At 46.6% G+C, this 16,390-nt stretch overlaps 1 protein-coding gene across 8 annotated transcripts in view; it reads right to left on the bottom strand.

The window, feature by feature from the left end:
* RECK (reversion inducing cysteine rich protein with kazal motifs) overlaps nt 1-16,390 on the bottom strand; it is a 909,451-nt gene that overhangs the window by 296,081 nt on the left and 596,980 nt on the right. The gene's annotated exons all lie outside the window — the stretch shown is intronic.

The following is a 16,390-nucleotide window of genomic DNA, read 5'->3' as shown; positions in this document are numbered from 1 at the left end:
CAAAAAACTCACCATGCTCCTTTCTAAATACCTTGGAATGTCTACTTTCCAAAAAGGGGTCATGGGGGGAGCATTTCTACTTTCCTGGCATGTTAGGGTCTCAAGAAATGAGATGTCAGTACTTCAGGGGTGATCAATTTCCAAAGACTGGCACCATAGCTTGTAGACTAACTTTCACAAAGACCAAATAATATACACCACTTTGGGTTATTTTTATCAAAGCTATGTAGCGGTATAAATTTTGGCCAAAATTTATGAAGAAAAATTACTAATTTGCTTAATTTTTCAACAGAAAAAATCATTTTTTTTTTTACAGAATATAAAGGCTTTTTCTTTTATAGCGCAAAAAATAAAAAACCCAGTGGTGATTAAATACCACCAAAAGAAAGCTCTATTTGTGGGAAATAAGGACAAACAATTCATATGGGTATAGTGTTGCCTCACTGAATAATTGTCATTCAAATTGTGAGAGCACTGAAAGCTGAAAAGGGGGTTTAAGTGCCCGGTGGGTAAGTGGTTAAAGAGGGATTCCACCAAAATAAAAAAAATTAAAAGCCAGCAGCTATAAATACTACAGCTGCTGACTTTTAATAAATGGACACTCACCTGTCCCGGGTTCCAGCGATGCCGGCAGCCGAAGGCCGATTGATCGCTCGGCTCTCGGCTGCTGCCGCCACCATTCGAGGTGAGGGAATCAGGAAGTCAAGCGAATCGGCTTCACTTCCCGGTTCCCTACTCCGCATGCGCGAGTCGCGTCGCGCAATAGGAAATCTCCGCGCTGTCACTGGGACCCGTGTGTGTGTCCGCAGACAGCGCGGCAGGGCAGGAAATGGCGTAGACTCCCACGGGAGTTTATGCCCGGAAGTGGGTGTAAATACCTGTCTTTGACAGGTATCTCCACCCCCCTCCCCCCTGAAAGGTGTCAATTGTGACACCGGAGGGGGGGAGGGATCCGATCAGCGGAGGTTCCACTTTAGGGTGGAATCCCGCTTTAATGTTGAAGTTTACAGACTTAAAGAAAAAAAAATTGATGAAGCCTGCTATCCCTAAACCTTTTCTGAGCCATGCTTTTGTTGCCTTTTCACAAATCTGTGCCTGCTTATAGTTGCATTAAAAGCAGCTTACGGCATCGATGGGGTTCCCATAGCAAAGGGGAGCTGATGGCATCTACAGATGGAGTGAGCCTTGCAGTGGAGGAGGTGCCAATCTCCCTGCTGCACTCGGGCAGACAAAGGACTCGTTGGGTGGCCTGGACTTGTAGGCTCGGTGCAGAGGGAGGCCGTGGGCTGCAGAGGGATGGAGCTGTAAGAGTCCAGGGCTTACCACGCATACACCAATGTCGCGTTGCCGCAAGAGGAAATCTGTGCCAACTGAGCATGAGCCAAAGATGCCTCAGTGTGCCAACCCGACCCAAGCAGAAGACCTGATGCAAAAAGGCAGGAAAATGCCCAGGAGCAGGGCCGGATTAACATAGGGGCTATTGGAGCTGCAGCTCCAGGCCCCTTTCCCAAGATAGGCCCATTTGCCCCAAAAAAATAAAAATATATCGACTTCGAGGATTGTAGCTCGGCGATCCGGAGTCACAGAGACCCCACATTTGGGGGGTAGGTAACTAAAGACCCGCTCCAGCACTGGTTAAAATATGGGGCTGCTATCATCTATGGTTCCGGAGATATGGGGCTCCTTGCGCAGCCTGTCAGAAGCTACATACAGAGCGACCAGTTTAAATACAAGCTGGGACACTCTGCAGCAGACAGAGGATGAACTCACAGTGCTTATAATAATAATTTGTATATTACTTATGATAATTAACCCCTTGCCACCCAGGCCCATTCTGACACTTCTCTCCTACATGTAAAAATCAAAATTTTTTTTTATGCTAGAAAATTACTCAGAACCCTCAAGCATTATATATTATTTTAGCAGACACCCTATGGAATAAAATGGTGGTCTTTGCAACTTTTTATGTTACACGATATTTGCGCAGCAATTTTTCTAACTTTTTTTTGGAAAGAAACTGTTTCATTCATAAAAAAAACCCACACAATTTTTTTGTTGTGTACTAAGCGATGCTTTACATTTTTTTACAGGTTACATGTTTAGAGTTACAGAGGAGGTCTAGTGCTAGAATTATTGCTCTCGCTCTAACGATCATGGCGTATGTAACCTGTGTGTATCTGGCTCTGATACTAACCAATGCCTACCCAGGGACTGACTAGTATCTCTCCCCAGCCTGTCCTCACACACCCTCTCACCTGCTGACCTGTGAATGGGGCAATCACTCCCGCAGTGTTATTGTGTTCTGCCGGTGAATACAATGATTAGTGTTGCTAACTATAGCTGGCAGCACTGATTGTTTTGGGGAAAACCTGACAGGCTGGTTATACTCAAGTTGGTTAATAGGTTGACTTGTTTAAAACCAGCTAGCCCATACATAGATCGACTATGGCTGGTCTCTGCTTAATTGGTGTAATTTCAATCCATGTCTGGCCCACTTAACCACTAGGCAGTCCCTAAACATCCTTCCACAAACCTTTCAATTTTTCCTTCCCAGATAACTTCATCCTCCTCTCCTATACATAGTGCCCACTGTCATACTCTCCACACTTCTCTCCTGTACATACTGCTCACTGTCATACCCTCCGCACTTCTCTCCTATACATAACGCCTGCTGTCATATCCTACACACTCCTCTCTTCTACATAGTGCCCGCTGTCACACACTTCTCTCCTGTACATAGTGTCCACTGTCGTACCCTCCACACTCCTCTCCTATACATAGTGCCCACCGTCATACCCTCCACACTCCTCTCCTGTATATGCTGCTCACTGTCATACCCTCCACACTCCTCTCCTATACATAATGTCCACTGTCAAACCCTCCACACTCCTTTCCTGTACATACTACTCACTGTCATACCCTCCATACTCCTCTCCTATACATAGTGCCCATTGTCATACCCTCCACACTCCTCTCCTGTACATACTACTCACTGTCATACCCTCCATACTCCTCTCCTATATATAGTGCCCACTGTCATACCCTCCACACTTCTTTCCTATACATAGTGCCCACCACCATACCCTCCCTCCACACTCCTCTCCTGCAATTACTGCTTACTGTCCTACTCTCCAACCTTCTCACCTGTACACTGTCATACCCTCCACACTCCTGTATATATTGCTCACTGTCATACCCTCCACACTCTTCTCTTATACATTGTGCCCAATGTCATACCCTCTACACTCCTCTGCTGTGCATACTACCCACTGTCATACCCTTCACACTCCTCTCATGTACATAGTGTCCACTGTTAGACCCTCCACATTCCTCTCCCTCACCTGCACATACTTCCCCCTTTTATACCATCCATACTCCTCCCCTATGCCTCCTACCCACAAAAACTGTTCTTTAAAATTATACTGAATATCCTCAATGTTACCAGCTCTAGAATGGGCACACTTTTGTCAGTTCAACTAAAGGAAATCTCACAGTCCTCATATTTGTTCTGCCCCATTATTAGTACCGGTTTAATTTTGTAATTACTATTGTGATGTATAGAAGAACATAGGGGATGTAAATATAGCACTTGTAAAAAAAGCGTTCCTGAAAATATTTTTGAAATGTTGACAACTATGCACTTAAACACTGCCCAAGGGCCACAGGGTCAGTAGGGGGCCCCATGAGAGGCTTCTGTGATATTAAAGCAGTAGTAAACTTTTCTAACACTACTTATTAGAGGCCCTGGGGTAGGTTATGCCATAATGTACAAATATGCACAGCATATTAGCACATTAGGTCACACTTAAATTGTCAGACTGAGCCCTCCATTGCTGTGCTGTGATCAATCCGGCGGGGCCCGGGCACTTCCATCTTCACCTGATCTTCCTTCTGGGTTCTGTGCCTTCGGTCACTCTCATCCCCCCTTTCTCTCTCATCTTCCCTCCCTTACCCCTCACACCTCTTTCATCCCCTTTCTCCCTCTCTCTCTTTCTCTCTCTCTCATCCTACCTCTCTCTCTCTTTAATTTAATTTGTTATAACAAAAAATAGTTTGCATTTTTATGTATTTATTGTTTATAAAAGGCCCCACCAAAATCCTCAGCACCAGGCCCATGATGTTCTTAATCTGGCCCTGCCCAGGAGGCTCAAAGGAAGTGACCTAAACCTGATGGAAAAAGGAGGGGAAAATGACCAGGAGGCGCACAGGAAGTGACCTCAACCTGATGGAAAAAGGCGGGAAAATGCCCAGGAGGCACACGGGAAGTTACCTCAAACTTCCCTATATAAGCCCAGCTCAGACACTGCCAAATGGCTGGATTATCTTCAGTCCCCCCTTGTTCCTGTGCTAGTATGTGATCTGTCTGTACTTGTAAACCTAATTGACTACTCTTGATTGTTGCTTGCCATTGACCTCGGATTTGTACCTTGACCATTCTACTTCTTCTCATCTCAGGTAAGTGGCCCACATGATAGAATAATCCAGCCATGTCTGAGACTGAGGGGAGTGCTTCTGCCTTCGAGGCCCTGTGCCAACAAGTGGCCTCTGTGCTCAGGTCCCTTCATTGTTTCTCCACCTTTGTCCAAGACAATTGGGTGTCCCTACTTCCTTTTGCAGAATTTACATACAAAAATGCAATACATTCCACCACTAAGCAATCACCGCTCTACGCCAACCTGGGGTACCACCCTTTTTTCCCCTGTCCTGCCTGCTTCCGCTTCGGTCCCGACTGGAACAGAGTGTAATCTCTACACAACAACTTAGAGCTCCTAAAGGATACCATGGCCAAGGCACAGCTGGATTACAAGATGATCTATGATCGAAGGCGGCGGGGGGACCTGGATCTTCATCCGGGAGACAAGGTTTCGCTGTCTACCAGGCATTTGAAGTTGGCCTGTCCCTCCAAGAAACTGGGCCTTAAGATCATGGGGCCCTTCCCTGTCCTGGCCCAATTCAACCCTGTTGTCTACAAACTCAAACTGCCCTCAACTTACTGGATCCACCCTGTTTTCCATGCCTCCCTCCTGAAGCCCATGGCCCGAACCCCTTTGGGGAACGTGGGGCCCATCCTCTGCCTCCCTCTATGATTAAAGGGATTGAGGAGTATGAGGTGAGGCCATCCTGGACTGCCATAGAAAAGGGGGTGGATGCCAATTTCTGGTACAGTGGAGGGGTTACGGCCCTGAAGAGAATTCCTGGAAACCTGAGTCGCATATCCATGCTCCAGATCTTCTCCGGTGGTTCTTTCAGTGAACTTCATCCCGGGGGGGGGGGGGGGGGCTGGGAACCTTGACTTAAATAAATATATGATAAAGCGCATGCGCACAAAATGCTTAGTCATGGAAACCGTACTGCCTGCGGTTCATGCTGGTTCCCGAGCACACGCGGGTTTCCGAGTCCATTTGGCTCCCTTCAGCGATGGACGTTACCCGCACGAGCCTACCTGATCTGACCTCGATTGCCACCCCACGGCTTCCCCATCTGGACCATGGCAGCTCAGTTTGTCCACCTACAGGAGCAGCCACACGCTTGCCTACACACCACCAGAGAGAACAGCTTGCCATCTGACTGCGGACCCACCCAATCCCTGTCAGTACACCAGCTGGCTCTGCTCTTTATCAAAGTCTTGACCTTGATAAAGCACATGCGTGTGAAACGCGTAGTCATGGCAACCATATTGCTTGCGGGTCACGCTGGTTCCCGAGTCCATTCAGCTCCCTTCAGCACTGGATGCCACCTGCAATAGCCTACCTGATCTGACCTTGGTTTCGGCCCCACGACTTCCCCATCTGGACCAGGGCGGCTCAGTTTGTCCACCTACAGAAGCAGCCACATGCTTTCCATCTGACCACGGCTTCACTGTCAGTATACCAGCTGGCTCTGCAAACTGACAGGTGAGATATGGCACTCCATTCCTCCGCGGCCTGTGGACTCCCCCAGCACCGAGCCTATGAGTCCAGGCCGCCCAATGGTTCATTTGTCCAGCCGAGTGCAGCAGGGAGATTGGCCCCTCTCCCACAGTCACGCTCACTCCATCTGTGGATGCAGTCAGCTCCCCGTTGCTATGGGAACAGCAGCGATATCGTAAGCTGCTTTTAATAAATGTATTTCTTCCATCATCCACATCATTATTGTATTGACTTTGGATTTTGGCCTTCCCATGTGCAAGACCTATTAAACTTGTTATGCTGCTTCCCAGAGAATCTTTTCTATTCTAAACCCATTGAGTGCTAACACCCATGGTTTTGTTTTGCTGTTAACCATATCCTCCAGTATGGTCTAGCTGCCTTGGATTTAGCCCCTATAATAACATCCGTGATCCCACTTCACATGACCACAGTTGAGCGCTGATGAAACTTTGCTATTTTTCTGCTAATATTTGCATCACAACTCAAAGACCAATTTTTAATACAGCAGTATCACCTTTCTGCATTGCGCTTTTAAAATGAGTAAGGCCTTGTTTGCTTTGGGACTCCATTTAAATGAATGAATGGAGAAAAAGAGCGGGAAGCCGTGAGACATTATGGGGTTGATTTAATAAAACTGCAGAGTGTAAAAAAGCGTGCAGCTCTGCATAGAAACCAAATAACTTTGTGGTTTTTTTTTTTGTCAAAGCTTAACTGAACAAGCTGAAGTTAGAAGCTGAGTGGCTACCATGCACAGCTGCACTAGATTTTGCACTTTCCAATTTTAGTAAATCAACCCCTATCTGTCAAATTATGTCAGTCATGAGGTGTTATCAGAGGCGGCTCTCTAATTTGGCAAATTAGGCGATAGCCTCAGGCCTTGCAGTCACAGGGGCCTTGCACAGCCAACTAGTTTACCTAGAGAGCTACCTCTTCCAGCAGCAGAGATGCCCACCATCACACAGTTCTGAGTCCTCTCACTCTGCTACAGGGAGAGATACAGGCTGCAGATCACAGACAGGGAGAGCCGCTCAGCAGAGTCAGCTCTGACAGATCTTCCCCGCCCCCTGCTGCCCGCACAGCCAGACAGGAGAGGAGAGAGCTGCTTCTGCTCCTCCTCCTGCCGCTCTCTCCTCCTGTGTCTGCCCCACCCACTCTCCTCAGCAGTGTTCTCTGTTCTGCCTCAGAAAAAGGGATGTGTGGGGGCGGGAAGATTCATGAGGAAGCTCATCAAGCAGAAAAGTTAAAGTGGAGTCTGATCCAGCCATCCATCCAGTCCCTCCTTCCTCCCAGTGAGTACACTGATGTAGGGGATGCCCTTCCATCCCTTCTTCCTCCATCTCCCTTACTTTCTATCTTTCCTTCCATCTTTTCTTTATTTCTTTTTCTTTCTTTCTTTCCTTCCTTCCTTCCATCTTTCTTTCCTTCTCTCTATTTATTTCCTTCTCTTTCTTTCCTTCCATCTTTCTTTCTCCACCCATCCCCCTTTCTTTCTCTCTTTCTGTGACAGCCTGCCCCCTGTACTGCACTGTGCCCACTTACCTACCCCCTGTACTGTTCCCTCCTGCGCCCTGTACTGTCCACTCCTAAAACAGTTAATTTTCATTCCTTGAATTATTTTTCCCATTATGGGAGTGATTGGGGCCTCATGTCTAAGTTTTGCCTAAGGCCTCACAAAGTCTAGAGGCGCCTCTGGGTGTTATAAGAAGTATTATGGAGGAGGCACTCTATGGAACACTGGAAGCTCCAAACTGCGGCCTGCATTTTATGAATGGTTCATAAAATGTAGGTACAGTGTCAAATACACACTGCAGTCTAGCAGAGAACTCACAGCAGTATCTGCTGTCCCCTATTACACAGGTCCCTTAGGCTGACCATATGTTATACAGTTTTCTTGTTCAATTAACCTTTCAATTTACCAGAACCATATAATATGAGGTCAAACCTAAACACTCAAATTGTATGCAATCAGGTAGGCCCTTGCACTACATAGTTGAAGGTAAATCTAAAGGAAATTGAAAAAGAAAATTGTATAATGTATGGCCAGCAGCGGAGGCCCATCCATTAGGGGCGCACGGGCGCCATCCATTTATTCCAAGCGTCCGGCGCCTAAACTACATATAGGGTGCCAGATGCATGGATTCCAATGGCGAGGGTGTGGTTTTTTGAAGCATGTGATTAGAGCCAGAGGCTCTAATAGGCTTAAAAAAAGAGTGGTGTGCCGCCCATATGCTCACCCGCACGCAACCCAGATGGGGTAAGTGCCGGGGGTTGGTTGTTTGCCAGCCGCCTCTGATGGCCAGCCTTGGCCAGGTTACAAGTTTGTAATTCAATCACTTGTTTACAGTCAGAGGGCCTGCTTGCTGACCGTCGGCTGTCAAATGATGGCCAGGCGGCGTGGCTCTCGTTGCGGGAGGGCGTCATATGATGTCCTGCCATTTAAGCAGGTAATGTGCGAGATCCCTGTTCCTTCAGTGGCGGCGTTTCATGGAGACACCGTTCGCCACAGAGGGGGATGAACAGCCATTGGGTATGGCTGTTTACCACATGACTTCATCATGGCAGATCGCAGATGGTTGCACCCCCACTGTGCGCGGCGCATGATCGCGAGCACGTTGGTGGCGGCGTGTTCCTGAGAACACTGCTCGTCACTGACGTTGGTAAACAGCCATTGGTTGGCTTTTTACCCACATGATCGGCTGTGATCCTTTCACAGCCTATCACTAAATGTCAACAAACCAAGGTTCTCCTCGTCACACACCGATAGTGTGCGAGAAGGAGATTGCGGTAACATCTCGTTACCGCTTACAGTACACACCAAGCACACTGATTCCCCCCCCCAATAAAGAGGGCCTGTCACCACCCATCATAGTACCTGTCACTCACAGTCCATCAGAGTACCTGTCACAGTCCATCAGAGTACCCGAGTACCTGTCACAGTCCATCAGAGTACCCGAGTACCTGTCACAGTCCATCAGAGTACCAGAGTACCTATCACAGTCCATCAGAGTACCAGAGTACCTATTACAGCCCATCAGAGTACCAGAGTACCTATCACAGTCCATCAGAGTACCCGAGTACCTGTCACAGTCCATCAGAGTACCTGTGTACCTGTCACAGTCCATCAGAGTACCCAAGAACCTGTCACAGTCCATCAGAGTACCCAAGAACGTGTCACAGTCCATCAGAGTACCCAAGAACCTGTCTGTCAGGGCTGGCTTAGCCATTCCTCCTCTAGGCTGGCCGCTCAGCTGTCAGCTAATTGCCAGCTCTCTTCTCTTTCCACAGTTACCAGCTGTTCCCAATGATGCTCATCTGACCTGCCTATTTAAAGCCTTCCTGTTCACTTTTTCATTTGTTTTCGCATTGGTCACATCACAGGGAACCATCTCCTGCTGTTTGTTTAGACTTGCTTGCTGACATCCCACCTGGCTTCTTATCCTGCTTGCGGTTGCTCTCCTTGGATCCCTGACTTCCGGCCTGGCTGATTACCAGATCTGGTTAATGAACTTTGGACTGGCTGACTACCCGATCTGGCTACAGGACTCTGGCTATGCTTGACTATGCTTTTTTCTATTTACCTTTTTATTTTTATTAATAAACAAGTGTGATTTGATTGTACTTCTGTCTCTGTCTGTTTCATAGTTTCTGACAGTACGCAAAGGCCATGAATTTAGAAGATACAGTCAATCCACTTGTTGGTAATATTTTTTCCAGATTGGATGAGCAAGATCACCGCATGGATCAGTTTGCCTTGGCATTACAAACGGTCCTGAATCACACGGCTCATCTGGAATTCCCCACGGTGGCTGCTCTGGTACAACCCGAGTCGCAGGCCGTCCCTGCTGCTGTGCCAGTCTCTGTGCAGGCACCCGCCTCGAGTATTACCTCTATAAGAGGTATGTCTGGTTCTGCTCTGCTTCCCCAGCGATTTGGGGAGCGATCCAGTTCAATGCAGAGGGTTTCTCAATCAGGTTGAGATATACTTCCAAATGCTGCCCCAGGCGTTTCCCACGGACAGAAGCAAAGTAGGTTTTGTGATATATTTGCTTTCTGAGAGAGCCTTGGCCTGGGCTAACCCTCTATGGGAGACGCAAAAACCTGTTGTCTCGAGTTACCCTCAGTTTGTGGCCTCCTTTAAAAGGGGTTTTGACGTTCCTGCACGCTCTGCTTCTGCTGCCAAGTGCCTCATGTCCATCAGAGTACGAGAACTGTTGCCGACTACGCCATTGAATTCCGTACTCTGGCAGCAGAGGTTGCTTGGAACAATGAGGCCAGTCCTACAGTGGCCTCGACCCATGGGTTTACATCCTCTGCAGCATTTCCTGGGCTTTGCCAACTACTATCGGAAGTTTATTCGTAACTTCTCGTCTCTGGTCAAGCCTCTGACTGATATGACCAGAAAGGACGGTAACCCACAGAGTTGGTCTCCGGAGTCCATTAAGGCCTTTGAGACTCTCAAGGCTGCCTTTGTTTATGCTCCTGTGTTGGCACATCCTGATCCTACGTTGCCTTTTATCCTAGAAGTTGATGCTTCTGAGACGGGAGTTGGCACCCTTCTGTCTCAAGGACCTAACTCTGAGAGCGCTATGCATCCGTGTGGCTACTTTTCCAAGAAATTGTCACCTGCTGAGTGCAATTATGAGATTGGTGACAGAGAGCTGTTGGCGATCATTTTAGCCCTGAAAGAATGGAGACATCTCCTTGAAGGTACCACTGTGCCCATTGTTATTCTTACTGACCATAAGAAACGTACATTCTTGTCTGAGGCTAAGCGACTCTCCCAGAAGGGCGCGATGGGCTCTTTTCTTCTCGAGCTTTAATTATATTGTCTCATTCTTACCCGGTACTAAGAATGTAAGGGCTGATGCCTTGTCATGACAATTTTCCCCCCCCCCCCTTTCCAAGTCGGAGTCGGTTTCCAGTTCCTATGATTCCTCCTGATTGTATCTTGGATACGGTTCACACCAGTCTTACTTCTCCTTTGGGTGACAAAATTCTTGCTGCTCAGGTCCATGCTCCTCCTGATAAACCTAGTGACCGATGCTTTGTCCCAGAGAGTCTCCGTACTGCATTGCTCCAGACTTTCTATTCTCCCAAGGCAGCTGGCCATCCTGGGAAGAATCAACTCATTTGGGCCATCTCCCAACAATTCTGGTGGCCTAGTCTACGGGCTGATGTTACTGCCTTCGTAGCTGCCTGTCCCGTGTGTGCTCAGAGTAAGACTCCACGACACCTTTCAGTGGGCCTCCTACAACCCATACCCAATGGAGAGAGGCCCTGGACTCACCTGTCTATGGATTTCATTGTGGAATTGCCCAACTCCCAAGGCAACACTGTTATCCTTATGGTGGTTGACCGGTTCTCAAAGATGTGTCATTGTATTCCACTTAAGAAGTTGCCCGCCTCTAAGGAGCTGGCTTCCATTTTTGCTCGGGAGATCTTTCGCTTACATGGGATACCCAAGGTGATTGTCTTGGATAGGGGCAGTCAGTTTGTCTCCCGGTTAAGGCGAGCCTTTTGCACACAGTTGGGAATCCAGCTTGCGTTCTCTTCTGCGTATCACCCGCAGTCTAATGGGGCCGCAGAACGAACCAGTTCTTGGAGCAATTCCTACGTTGCTATATTTCTGACCAAAATAACAACTGGTCTGACCTATTACCTTGGGCAGAGTTTGCTCACAACAGTGCCTTGAATTCTGCCTCCCGATTGTCTCCATTTATGGCGAATTATGGTTTACAACCTTCCATGTTGCCTGACTCGTTTTTGTTCCGCAGAGTATTCCTGCGTTAGAGGAGCATCTCCGTGGTCTTCGTTCCACTTGGGTACAAGTCCAGGAGGCTTTGAGTCATGCTAATGATAGGTACAGACTCCATGCTGACCACAGACGCCTGCCTGCGCCTTCCTACCAGGTTGGGGACAGGGTTTGGCTGTCATCTCGCAACCTCCGGCTTAGTGTTCCCTCACTGAAGTTTGCACCTTGGTTTATTGGGGGCCGTTCCGTATCCTTCGCAGGATTAACCCAGTAGCTTATGCGTTGGACCTTCCTCCTAGTATGCACATCTCTAATGTGTTTCATGTCTCCTTATTGAAACCGTTGGTCTGTAACCGATTTACCACCTCTGTGCCATGTCCTCACCCTATTCTGGTTGAGAACCATGAGGAGTATGAGGTACAATCCATTGTTGACTCCCGTAGGTTCCGTAGGCGCATACAGTACCTGGTGCATTGGAAGGGTTATGGTCGGGAGGAACGCTCCTGAGTTTCATCCTCTGACGTACATGCCCCAATTCTCCTCCGCGAGTTCCATAGATGGTTTCCCCTCAAGCCGGTGGCCCTCCGAGGGAGAGGGGTCGTTGGGGGGGGGGGGGGGGGAGTACTGTCAGGGCTGGCTTAGTCCTTCCTCCTCTGGGCTGGCCGCTCAGCTGTCGACTAATTGCCAGCTCTCTTCTCTTTCCACAGTTACCAGCTGTTCCCGATGATGCTCGTCTGACCCGCCTAGCTAAAGCCTTCCTGTTCACTTTTTCATTTGCCTTCTCGTTGGTCACATCACAGGGAACCATCTCCTGCTGTTTGTTTAGACTGGCTTGCTGACATCCCACCTGACTTCTTATCCTGCTTGCGGTTGCTCTCCTTGGATCCCTGACTTCTGGCGTGGCTGATTACCCGATCTGGTTACAGGACTCTGGCTATGCTTGACTACGTTTTTTTCTATTTACCTTTTTATTTTTATTAATAAACAAGTGTGATTTGATTGTACTTCTGTCTCAGTCCGTTTCATGGTTTCTGACACTGTCACAGTCCATCAAAGTACCAGAGTACCTGTCACAGTCCATCAGAGTACCCAAGTACCTGTCACAGTTCATCAGAGTACCCGAGTACCTGTCACAGTTCATCAGAGTACCCGAGTACCTGTCACAGTCCATCAGAGTACCCGAGTACCTGTCACAGTCCATTGAGTACCCGAGTACCTGTCACAGTCCATTGAGTACCCGAGTACCTGTCACAGTCCATTGAGTACCCGAGTACCTGTCACAGTTCATCTGAGTACCTGAGTACCTGTCACAATCCATACGAGTACCTGTCACAGTCCATATGAGTACCTGAGTACCTCTCACCGCCTTTCAGCGTACCCGAATACCAGTCACCAGGCCATCAGAGTACCCAAGTACCTGTCACCAGGCCATCAGAATACCCGAGTACCTGTCACCAGCCCAGAGTACCCGAGTACCTGTCACCAGCCCAGAGTACCCGAGTACCTGTCACCAGCCCAGAGTACCCGAGTACCTGTCACCAGCCAAGAGTACCCGAGTACCTGTCACCAGCCAAGAGTACCCGAGTACTTGTCACCAGGCCATCCGAGTACCTATCTGCAGCCCATCAGAGTACCAGAGTACCTATCTGCTGCCCATGCCTCATAGAATATACGTTGGGGTGTTTGCTTTCCAAAATGGGGTCATTTTGTGGGTAATTCCCCTGTCCTGGTGCTCCAGGACCTTCAAAAGTGTGATAGGTAGGAATGAAATGATCTGTGTAATTTATGCTCGTAGAACGCCTGAAGGTACTATTTCAATGTTTAGCCGTCTCTATGTGGCCAGGCTGTGTAAAAGTCTCACACATGTGGTATCGCCATACTCGGGTAGAGTAGCAGAATGTGTTTTGGGGTGTAATTTTTGCTCTATACATGCATTTTGTGTAAAAAAACAAAAATGTGTTTTAATTTTTTTCCCCCACATTTTCAAAAAACTTCTGGAAAAAAATGAACCGTTCAAAAGACTCATTATGCCTCTTAGATTATACATTGGGGAGTTTGCTTTCCAAAATGGGGTAATTTTGTGGGCAATTCTATTGTCCTGGTGCTCCAGGGCCTTCAAAAGTGTAAGCCCTTGTACACACGGTCAGACATTCCAACAACAAAATCCGTCGGATTTTGTCCGACGGATTTTGTCCAAAACTGGTGTTGCATACACACGGTCGGACAAAGTTGTCGGAATATCCGATCGTTCGTAACGGGATGACGTTATTTCGTTACGATGGGACTACGTTCAGGCTAGTAGCCAATAGCTTTGGTCTAGGAATTTGATCTGAGCATGCGTGGCTCTTTGTCCAATCAGAATTCTTTACAAACGATCGGACAAAGTCCGATCGGATCATGTTGTCGGAAAATTTTATAGCCCAGCTCTAAAACTTTGTCGGTCGGTTATTCAGACGGAAACAGTCCGATGGAGCCCACACACGGTCGAATTTTATCCAACAACACGGTCCGATCGGACATTTTCCGTCAGAATGTCCGACTGTGTGTGCAAGGGCTAATAGGTAGTTTTGAAATGAGATGTGTCGTTTTTGCTCGTAGGAACGCCTGAAGGTGCTACTTCAATGTTGGTGCTCTGTATGTGGCCAGGCTGTGTAAAAGTCTCACACATGTGGTATCACCATACTGGAAAAGAGTAGCAGAATGTATTTTGGGGTGTAATTTGCTGTATGCATATGCTGTGTGTGAGAAATAACCTGATATGACAATTTTGTAAAAAAAAAAATCAAAAAAAAAAATCTTAATTTTGCTAAAAATTGTGGGAAAAAAATGACAACTTAAAAAAACTCACCATGCTTCTTACTTAATACCTTGGAATGTCTACTTTCTAAAAAGGGATCATTTGGGGGGTATTTGTACTTAAGTGATTGGCACCATAGTTTGTAGACTCTATAACTTTCACAAAGACCAAATAATATACACTAATTTGGGTTATTTTTACCAAAGCTATGTAGCAGTATAAATCTTGGCCAACATTTATGAAGAAAAATTACTAATTAACAGCATTTTATGACAGAAACAAAGAAAAATGCATTTTTTCCACAAAATTTAAGTTTTTTTAAATTGATAGCACAAAAAATAAAAATAAAACACTAGTGATTAAATACTACCAAAAGAAAGCTCTATTTGTGTGGAAAAAAGGATGCAAGTTTCATATGGGTACATTGTTGCATGAAGTAATTGTCATTCAAACTGTGAGGCCGCGTACACACGGGCGGACTGTTCGCCCAACTTAGTTTGTCAAACAATCCGACAAACAGTCCGCTCAAAATTTGCATGAGCGGACTTGACCACACACGATGAACGAACAGTCTGCTGAAACCGTGCGCGATGACGTGAACGGCACGTACGACGGGACGAAAAATACGACGTCCAATACACTGCAATGCAACCTTCGCCGTGTAAATCCTTTCTGAGCATGCGCGACACTTAGTTTGTCGAACAAGCCTACACACGAGCGGACTGTCCGCTCAAACCAAGTTTCAGCGGACTGTCTTACGGGAATTCCGAAAAACTTTGTTCGTCAGACTGTCCGCTGAAACTGTCCGTTGAAGCCCACACACGAGCGGACTGTCCGCTGAAACACTGTTCAGCGGACAAAGTTGGGCGAACAGTCCGCCCGTGTGTACGCGGCCTGAGAGAGATGAAAGCTGAAAATTGGTCTGGACAGGAAGCGGGTTTAAGTGCACTGTATTGAGGTGGTTAACATGCTGACAATTACAGTATGGTCAACTCTGTCTATCTCCCTTGCCAGCAAACAGCACTTGCTAGATAGTGCATCCTGCTTGTGTACATGAACACAGCTAGGCTCAGTGGATGATCTCTGGAAAGCAGATCAATAAAAGTAAACAATTGATACATACATTAGTGAAGAATTACTCGTACTGAAGCATTCTCCCTGTACTTCAGTTCAGGGCTTTTGTAAAACAAAAGTTATAATAACCACTTTCAGACTGGACCATTTTGCTGGCTTAAGACCAGACCACTTTTTGCGATTCGGTACTGAGTCGCTTTAACTGACAATTGCGCGGTCATACGACGTGGCTCCCAAACAAAATTGACAACCTTTTTTTCCCACAAATAGAGCTTTCTTTTGGTGGTATTTGATCCCCCTGTGGTTTTTATTTTTTGCGCTATAAACAAAAATAGAGCGACAATTTTGAAAAAAAACGCATAATTTTTTTACTTTTTGTTCTAATAAATATCCCCCAAAAATATATAAAAAAACATTTTTTTCCCTCAGTTTAGGCCGATACGTATTCTTCTACATATTTTTGGTAAAAATAAAAATCGCAATAAGCGATTATTGATTGGTTTGCGCAAAAGTTATAGTGTTTACAAAATAGGGATAGTTTTATAGCATTTTTATTAATAAATTTTTATTATTATTTTTTTTACTAGTAATGGCGGCGATCAGCGATTTTTATTGTGACTGCGACATTGTGGGGGACCCATCGGACATTTTTGACACATTTTTGGGACCAGTCATTTTTACAGTAATCACCTTTTTTTTCCCTCAGTTTAGACAGATACATATTCTTCTATATATTTTTGGTAAAAAAACAAATCGCAATAAGCTATTGATTGGTTTGCCCAAAAGGTATAGCGTTTACAAAATAGGGGATAGTTTTATGGCATTTTTATTAATATTTTTTTTTTTTTTACTAGTAAT

The sequence above is a fragment of the Lithobates pipiens genome, unplaced genomic scaffold (assembly GCF_037356315.1).
Source record: "Lithobates pipiens isolate NorthernLeopardFrog02 unplaced genomic scaffold, aLitPip1_a1.2 Scaffold_19, whole genome shotgun sequence".
NCBI lineage: Eukaryota > Metazoa > Chordata > Amphibia > Anura > Ranidae > Lithobates > Lithobates pipiens.
This window is presented reverse-complemented; position numbering and strand designations above follow the sequence as displayed.